Genomic DNA, 8,715 nt, shown 5'->3' on the forward strand with positions numbered 1-8,715 from the left:
GGCTTGCCTCCCTGCAGGAAAAAAAAGTGGATTTTTATTATTTTTTTAAAGCAAATCCCTTGGGATGACGGAGGCGGCCCCGACCTGCTCTCTAACCCTAAGAGGGTCGCAGCCCGGGCAGGGACCTGCGTGCCCCGGGAGCCCACCCGGAGGGCTGCAGGGGCCACCACGCCGCCAGCCGCGGGTGCAAAAGCCGCGCGACGGGAGAGCGTTTTGCAGCCTCGCTGACGCCTTTTCTGCAGCCGTCCTCTGCCATCGGGGCCGTGTCTGCGTGCTGGCGGGTGGGGGGGGACAGCTATAAAACCGAGGCTGTGCAAGGTGGGGTTTAGCTAGGTTCACGGCTCGCTTTCCGTGCCCAAACCAAACCTCGCCCTTTCGGCCGGGGACGCTTTCCCTATCGCATAGCGGACCATGGCCCGGCGTGACTCATGCTTGCCATAGGGTTGGCCTTGGATGCTGGATGTTGGAAACGAGGTGCTGCCAGAGCTATGGTGGCTTCCCGGTGCCTCCTTCCAGCACCATGGCCAAGCCTTGCACAGATGAGTAAAACGAGGGTCCTTTCTCTAAAACACATCCAGGGAAGAAATGCACTTTGGGGCAGGAGAGCTGGGCAAGCCCGAAAAAGGACTGGGGGTGGAGGGGATCATAGGGGTTTGGAAACTTGGCTGCACCTCCCTACGAGCCGGCTGAGCGGGCCAGGGCCAATTTTCCAGCCCTTGGGCCAGCTGACCCGGCACGGCTTGCATCTGGAGGGCTAAACTCTCTTTTCCACCCAAAAAGGGGTAGTTGCTTGCAAAAAGTGCCCCAGTGCCAGCCCTGGCTTGTGCTCACTCCTGTCCTTGCCTGGGGATGGTTTGGGGCAGGACTCGTTGCCCCAAAACCATGCCCCAAACCGCTCTGGCTCATGCGTGGGCAGTTGAACAGTGGCAGGACAGCGTTCGGGTCCAGCTTAGACCCAAGTTGGTTTATCACAGTCTATGCACGAAGCCTTTTAAACCCGTCCTCTTGTGCGGGATCGTGTGTTTGAAGCAGATTTGCACCCCATGCACCTTGGACCTTGCTGGTCCTAACATCACTTCCCGCTACCTGCTCTCCGAAAGCATCCCGGAATAACAGGACCAGTCCTTGGACGCATGTTGGGAACGTGGGCTCCAGGCTCACTGCTCCCACAACGGCACTGGGCAAATTTTGTGGTCTTCTTTTCCGTTGTTGACTTACCCAGCTGGAAAAACACTTCTGTGCTGGGATTTTGCTTTCCCAGGACATAATGCTGGGGAGGTCTTTGACGGAGCAGAGAACCATACCCCGGGAGGACCTCAGAGTGGTTTTTGTCTGGTCCAGGCTGGTCTTGGCTTTGGTCAGTCAAGAGGTAGCAATGGGCCGTGAGCATCACTCTCGTGTGTCTGGATGAAGCACGGTTTATGTTTATGTGGAAACAAGCTGCGGGATATGGAAAAGCCGCACATGGAGGTTTGCCTGTGATCTTACCAGCAGGGAACCAATGTGGTTGTGTCCTGGGTGGGCTAAAGATTTGCTCGTGTTTTGCTTGACACGGCCTCCTGCAGGGAAAGGAGGGCTCCCAAAGTGAACCTCCTGGAGAGAAGGAGCCCATAACCTCCGCCTCTGGGGGCTGAAAACAAGGCGAGGGCAGGACACGGGCTGGACCAAAGCCATCACAGAGGATTTGCTCCTATGAGTGCAGCCTGGGGAGGTGAGATTTGCCTTAGGACCGAGTGCCTGGCTAAGCAAGGAATGTTTCCCCTAGGGTAACATAAAGAGAGAGCAACACGTCCAGAGCGTGACTGATCCACCTCTTCCAGACATCTGTCTTAGGATGGATAAACCATCCTCTAGAGACACTTCCCACTTTCGAGAGGCCAGAGAAGAAGCCTAGGGAGGCTCAAAATGAACAAAAAGGAGGTGAGTTGTCTTTCGGCAGACTGCAGACGAGTGCATCTCCTTGCCAAAGGATACTGGGGGTAAAACAAATTTACCTGAGTTCCCTGGGACTGGACAAAAAGCTCCATAGAGGGTTACTAGGTGGGCAAAGCACAAGGGGGTCAAGAAATATCCTGACCTAAAAATAGCTGCGTGTTAAGGTGGTGTTAAGAGGAGGTATCATACGCACTTGATCTGTTCTCCTCTTCCTCAGGGATCTGTTTAATGCTGTTGCTGGAGACAAAATACTGTGTTAGACAGACCCTTGGTCTGAACAGGACAGATGTTCTCACTTTAAATCAGCTGGACGTCATTTCCAACCCAGATCTCATTGGGAAGGAGACCACCGAGAGAAGGCAGGAGACGTTCATGGCATTGCCAGCATAACTGGAGGTTCAACTCAAAAGTCCCTGGTGCTTCTGGAAAATAGCTGAGAATGTGCCCCGACACAGACAGAAAAGTTCAATGCATGAGTGAGTTGAACAAGTACTAATGAGGCAAAGTGAGTGCTTGGGGGCAGTTAGCAAGGAGGGAAACGGGAAGCACGTTCCTCCCTTGCAAGCATGGGCACCTGCTCCTGCCTCTGCTCGCACTGCTTCAGTGCTGGCGGGGATTTGGCCCTTGATCTAGACCCCGTCCCAGACCCTTTGTAGGCACCAAGCAGGAGGATGTGGGCAGGAATGGACAGGGCTGGTGGTGGCTCTGAGCTTCGCAGCGCTTGGCTCCCTTTGGGGCACTGGGCAAAGGCGTGAACGTGCCTTCAGTGATAGCCCAAGGAGATCTGCAAGCTTCGTGCATGGGCAGGAGGCAGCTCTTCCACCCGTCTGCTGCTCCAGTTTTACCTGTGTTAGCGTTTCGGCTTGGTTCACGCCTTCTCCGGACCCTCGTCATCTCCAAATGCAGGACCCCCCCTGTGCCCCAGCAATCTGTGTCTTACTGCAGTGCACGTAACAGCATTAGCTCCTCCGTTCTTCCTGACAGATCCCCTGACCTGCAATATTTTTCCATGACGGAGAGCTATTCTGAGATGCTTTATGGCCAAAATGGAGCTATGATTCCCACTTTAAAGGCTCTTTCATCTTCATTAGGCCAGTCTGAGTGGTTTATTTTTATAAGGAAGATGTGAAATCTATTTATGAAAACCCGGAAACCTCATTGAGGGGAGCGGTTACAGGTGAAGGGCGGAGATGAAGGATTCCTCTCCCCTGGCCTCGGCAGTGCCGGATGCCTCTGTCTTCTCCGGCCTCGGAGCAGCCCTCTCCAGCAACTTCTGCTTGCAGATCTCCCTCCGCCGAGCCGGCTGGCTCCCACCTTGCAGAGCAGCATCTTGCACTGCTGCTCCATCAGCCCCTTCTTCCATCAAACCAGCGCAATGCTGGGACCTTAGGTCAGAGCCCCCCAGTTCAGAGACATCCCCCTAGCAGCTAAGGAAAAAGGTGGGTGCTGTGTTGGCTGGAATGAACTAGTGATGCTCTGCTAATTCAGCAAGATCTGAACGGAGCCAAAGGCGTATTTTGAAGTTGCTGTTCCTGAACTGGTCCCATGCTCAGGAAAAACCCACCAGGATCCTTGGTGGTGGCTCTGGATGAGCCGTGCTCCTTGCAGGGGATTGTTTCTTTTCCCTGCCCCTTGGAGCATCAGCCTGATCCACCATGAATTTAAAATCTGCTTTCCGTGAACGTTTGTGCCTGATAGATGGAGGGAGACCTGCTTTCCAGGCTGCCTTGTGTCCGTGGGGGAAGCCCATGTCCAGGAGGCTGACTCGAGCCCTGGAGGTGGGATCCAGCTGCAGAAACAGGGATGGAAAGGGAGATCTGGCTTGTACAGACAGGGAGCGAGTCAGTTGAAGGCAGAGGTCTGCTTCGGGGTGAGCTCGCTCGCCGGTGGCGTTGACCCCAGCTGCAATCAACTGGTGCGTGGTGCCAACGCAGACACCCGGGTGCCTCATTTCTCCGTATTTTCATCAAGCTGGAAGGGCTACCTTGGATTTCAGCTCACATTTTACTACCTACACCCGCACGAGAGGGACTTATCTGCTGTGTGGCCAGCCTGGTTATCACTATGGCCTTGTGCCACCGTTCCCATGACCATAGGTGGCACGACCAGATCACCAGGCGTGATTCCCGCTGCTTCCACTTCCCCTTAGTGCTCCAAAGTGATAAACTTCCCCTCCCCATCACAGACCTGTTCTCCTAGCTGCTGGGTATACCAGCAGGATACGCATTATATTTTACTACAGAGGTTGCTTTTCTCTTCTCTTCTCTTCTCTTCTCTTCTCTTCTCTTCTCTTCTCTTCTCTTCTCTTCTCTTCTCTTCTCTTCTCTTCTCTTCTCTTCTTTCTTTCTTCTTTCTTCCTTGCACAAGTGTATAAATGATTAGCTGCTTGGATACAGCCGGTGCCAGGTGAACGGGAGCTGTATAAATCCAAGATGTCAAGGAAAAGACTGCAGAGCGGAGCAAATCCAGGAATCTCATGACTTTGTCCCCGAAAGAGCAACGTGCTCAGGGCGTGTAGCCCTGTCCCAGCGGCGTGGTGGCACGTGGTGGTGGGTGAGGTGTCTACGATGAGCGGGCTGATTAGCCACGTGATTTTTGGCCTTTCCATTTTAATCTGGAGAACAGCTCGCACCTCCGTGCGAATGAGCTCCGGGGACAGGTGTGAATCTGGCGGCTGCGCTCAAATCCAGCAGGCGTGGAGCCGGAGGTGACGGGGAGCCGTCCCCGCGGGAGCGGGGCTGTCAACAGCTGCGTCACGGAGGCCAGCGCTGCTCTTTTGCACCTGAGTGGCGAGAACGATGCCTTCCCCGAGTGAGCAAAACCTCTCGTTTGCCCTCAGGTAGCTCGGATGCCAGCTGCCTCCAGCTTGCCTTATTTTTCAAAGTTTTTTTTTTTTTTTTGCAACATCAAAAAAAAAAAAAAATCAATGCAGGTTTGCTGGTAAGGAGACCCCAAAAGGGCTAAATGTCTGTCTCTGGTGGTCTTCTGCACGTGCACCTAGAATTTTTCTCTGGCTTATTTAAAAAAAAAGTGCGGTGGTGGTCGGAGAAATGGCGATAAAAACGACAGTCCCTTTTGCAGCTGCTCAGCGCCGGCCTTTTTTTCGGCCCAATCTCCTGCACTCAGCAGCAAGGCCGTGTTTCCGATCCCTGCTCCGTTCAGGGGTGCAGCCGGAGGGACGGGCGGTAGCGCTAAGGGTCGCTCCGGGACTTCAGGTAGCGCAGCTCCCTAATGCACGATAAAAGCCACCTTTTGTGTAACCTCTCCGGCTGGAGCCATTTGCCGCCAATTATACGATGCACAAAAGGAGCCTTTCCACCAAGGCCGTGTGTGCTCCATCTCTCCACGCACACTGATGTGATTTCCAGCTTAGGGGTTGAGCTGGTGGCCGTGCTGTGCGGCAGGAAATATTTGGAGAAGAAGAGAGGTTAGAGAGGAAGAAAAAAAGTTCAGAAGAACTGTCCGTAAACTTGAGAGGTTCATGCAAAGCCCTCAAGGTGAGATGGGGCTACAGGGGCGGTGTAGCTGTCGTGTCTCCTGCTGCTCAGTGGTGGTTGGGGGCGAGTCCTGGCTTTCTAGCACCAAAACGACTCCCGTTGTGGAAATGAAGGCAGCCCACATCCGTGGCCACCTCTCAAGGCTCTGGGTCACCCGAGGAGCCTGTTTCAGAGCCAGACAGCCTGAGGGCTTTTAACCATCTGGATCATCTTCATCTTGTATTTGGAGATGTGGGACAGGGACAGACCCCCAAGTAGCTGCACCAAGGGCTTGCTCAGAGTATAACGAGCAGGGACCCAGAAGACACCCAGGTGAACTGAAAATGGGACCATCAGTGCAAAAATACCTCCATTGTTGCATTGCTTTCAGATTTTATAGCCATAAGAGACACTTGCTGATGGTAAATCTGAGCCGTGGAGTGAGGGACATCTCCATCCTTGGAGATATTCAAAATCCATCTGGACATGGATCCTGGATAACATGTTCTAGGTGACCCTGCTTGAGCAGGGGTTTGGACAAGATGATCTCCAGAGGTCCCTGAGAACTTCAACCATTCTGTGATTCTCTGAAAGCGCTGGTAGGATTGGGGCCCTTCCAGTGCGAAACTGGAGCCAATGACGTCTGTGCCCACCTGGAGCAGTGGTTTCCAGCCAGCCTTGATGAAAGGGTCCCCCTCCCTCTGAAAACCTCCGCGCCTGCGTTGTATCTGCAGGGGGCAGCCACTGGACTCGGTGGTGAAATGCAAGTTGTGCACTTTGCTCTCAGAGCAAATTGCTAGATTTTACTCAATTATAGTCTGCAGGTGCAGACTATAGACCCCAGGTGCAGACCTTGTCAGGGGAAACCTTGCTGGTAACTGAAAGTGTGGCTGGGATGGACAACTCACCGCAGCACAGGGTGAACCATCTTCTCCATCAGTTCCCATGGGTGGTGACAACAACAACCCAAAAAAAGGCAAGTAAAAGCTGCACCTTGCTTTTAGGCCAAGCTCATCTCACTTCAGCTCCTGGATTTGGAAATCGTTCCGTCTTCTCCTGGGCTGGAAGAATGGAGTCAGCAAACCTCTGCCCTGGGGGAGGGACACAGTGTGGGGCTGTGCTCCTCCTTGACTCAATCGAGGTAGGTGCCCCATCCTGGCTCCGTTCCCGTTCCCAGGAAGGACACCCCTCCTGCAGCCCCTCCACAGGTCCCAGATGCCCATCTGAGGACAAGGAGCATGTGGGTTTGGATGTGGTGTTTGACTTCCTGAAGACTAGAATTGCCGGCAATAAATCCTGGCTTCCCCCAGGGTCTGTGATCAGATCATCCCCTCCACCCTGGCTTGGATGCACCCAGCCAACGTGCAACCCATCCCTGGGCAGGGGCAGGGCTGAGCCCAGGGCAGGGCCACCACCCCTGGTCCTATTTAACATTTTCTTTCCTCGTTTATGCTACCTTTCTTTTCTTTTGAATCCAGTTGTATACGTGCGGAGATGCACACTTAGGCCAGCACGACCGCACGCACACGTGGAGGTGCCCTTAAGCACACAAGCGTGCACCCACCGCCCTGCACACATGCACGCACACATGCTTGCACACCCAGACCCAAATCCCCGATTACCGCCTGTGAACCTAAGAGGGATTACAGCTTCTTAGAGGAGGAGCTTGCCTTCAGCAGGGTTTAGGTGCCCAGCAGGGACTTCCTGCAACCAAGAGCTCATCGTGCATTTAGGGATCCTGTGGGATGCTGAGGGAGGAGAATTGCGCCCAGCTCCTTTTTCAGTCCCTTCCTGCATGGTGCTAACTGGGGCCTGGAAAGGAGCAGTGGGAAGTTTCCTAATGCAACTGGTGGAGGCTGGTGCCAGGCTCCCGCCGTGGAGCTCTGCGGCAGAGGCTTGAAGGCAAAGCTGATGGCCATGGGGATTTTATTGCTGCAGGGAACGCAGCTTCACTCAGCAGGGATGGGCCGTGTCAGACCACCCCAAGCCTCTTGCTCAGCGGCGCAGGAGGCTGGAAGGCTTTTCCTGATCCTGGCAGTGACATTCGGATGTGTCCTTGGCCCTTGGATGGGTGCCCCTGCATCCCCCCCGGGCATGCTGCCACACGCTGCCATGCCAGCTGGGGTTTTGTGGCACGGAGCAGGGTGCTGTGCCGTGGCCAGTAGGCAGAGGGGAGAGCACGGGACCCACTGCCGGGTGGGCCAGACCCTGCGTCATACCCGACTGGCAGCAGGTTTGAAGCTGGAAGGGGTTGGACGCAACAAGCTAGGAGAATCCCTGGGGCGCATTGCACCGAGGGCATGAGGAACAGCCCGGCACAGCCAGGACAACCCCTCTCTGGGATGTTTTCATGCTCTCTGCAACTTCAGCTCTCTTTAAACCACAGAGCTGGGGGAGCAGAGGTTTCACAGGCATGACAGGTCGAGAGGGGAGATTTGGGAGGCTGCAGAAAGCCAGAACAGACGCAGCCCCATGAACGGCCTCATTCACCCCAGTAAGATGCTCACTCTGCTCCGGCCTGGCAGAGGATTAAAGGCGAAGGAGCTTAGCAAAGCCCCTGGGCAGAGCCGGATCCCTGCAGGATCTCTGAGACCTGCTCTTCAGACATCTCCTCTTTTCCCTTCCTGAGAGCAAGCAGCTCCCTGGCTCCAGCTGGATCCTAAGTCTCCAAATCAATGAACCCGGCCCCAACCCACCCCTGGGCAGGGGTCAGGGTTAGTCCGGCATCCCTGGGGCGGTTTGGATGGGCCCTGGCTGGGGGATCAGGCACTGGGGATTTTCATCCAGGGCTTGGAGGCTGATGGAGAAGTTGAGGCTTGGGAAACTCATGGTGTGTCTATCTTCCCATGCCTCCCTTATGGAGAAGGCTCTGACTTCCTGATATTTGTGGAATGTCACCGTGGGCAGGTGGGAAGCCTGCTGTCTGCCTGTTAGTCCCGGAGTGGTTGGGGTGGAGGAACACTAACATTTACTCTGATTTAAGGGTTCCCTGTGGTCTTTAGAAGCTTCTGAACCATCTGTTACTGCCAGTTATTTTACTGTGAATCATGTAATGATGGTAGCTAATTAGGGTCACCAAAATCCTAAAATGGCAAGCGTGTGGGATGGGTAGATCTGGGTCAATTTGTCCTTTCCTCCAGGAGGCCAAGGCATCATCAGGGGATGGTAAATTATCTGGGGATACTTGGGTGGGCTCTTCACTCCTTTGGGCAAGTACCAAATGGGTAGGAATGAGGAATGGTGAAGCATTGCATTTTTCAAATGTTCTCCCTCAAAGAGACACCCAAACGGGAGCTGGTGGGTT

The sequence above is a fragment of the Apteryx mantelli genome, chromosome 3 (assembly GCF_036417845.1).
Source record: "Apteryx mantelli isolate bAptMan1 chromosome 3, bAptMan1.hap1, whole genome shotgun sequence".
In the NCBI taxonomy this organism is placed as follows: domain Eukaryota; kingdom Metazoa; phylum Chordata; class Aves; order Apterygiformes; family Apterygidae; genus Apteryx; species Apteryx mantelli.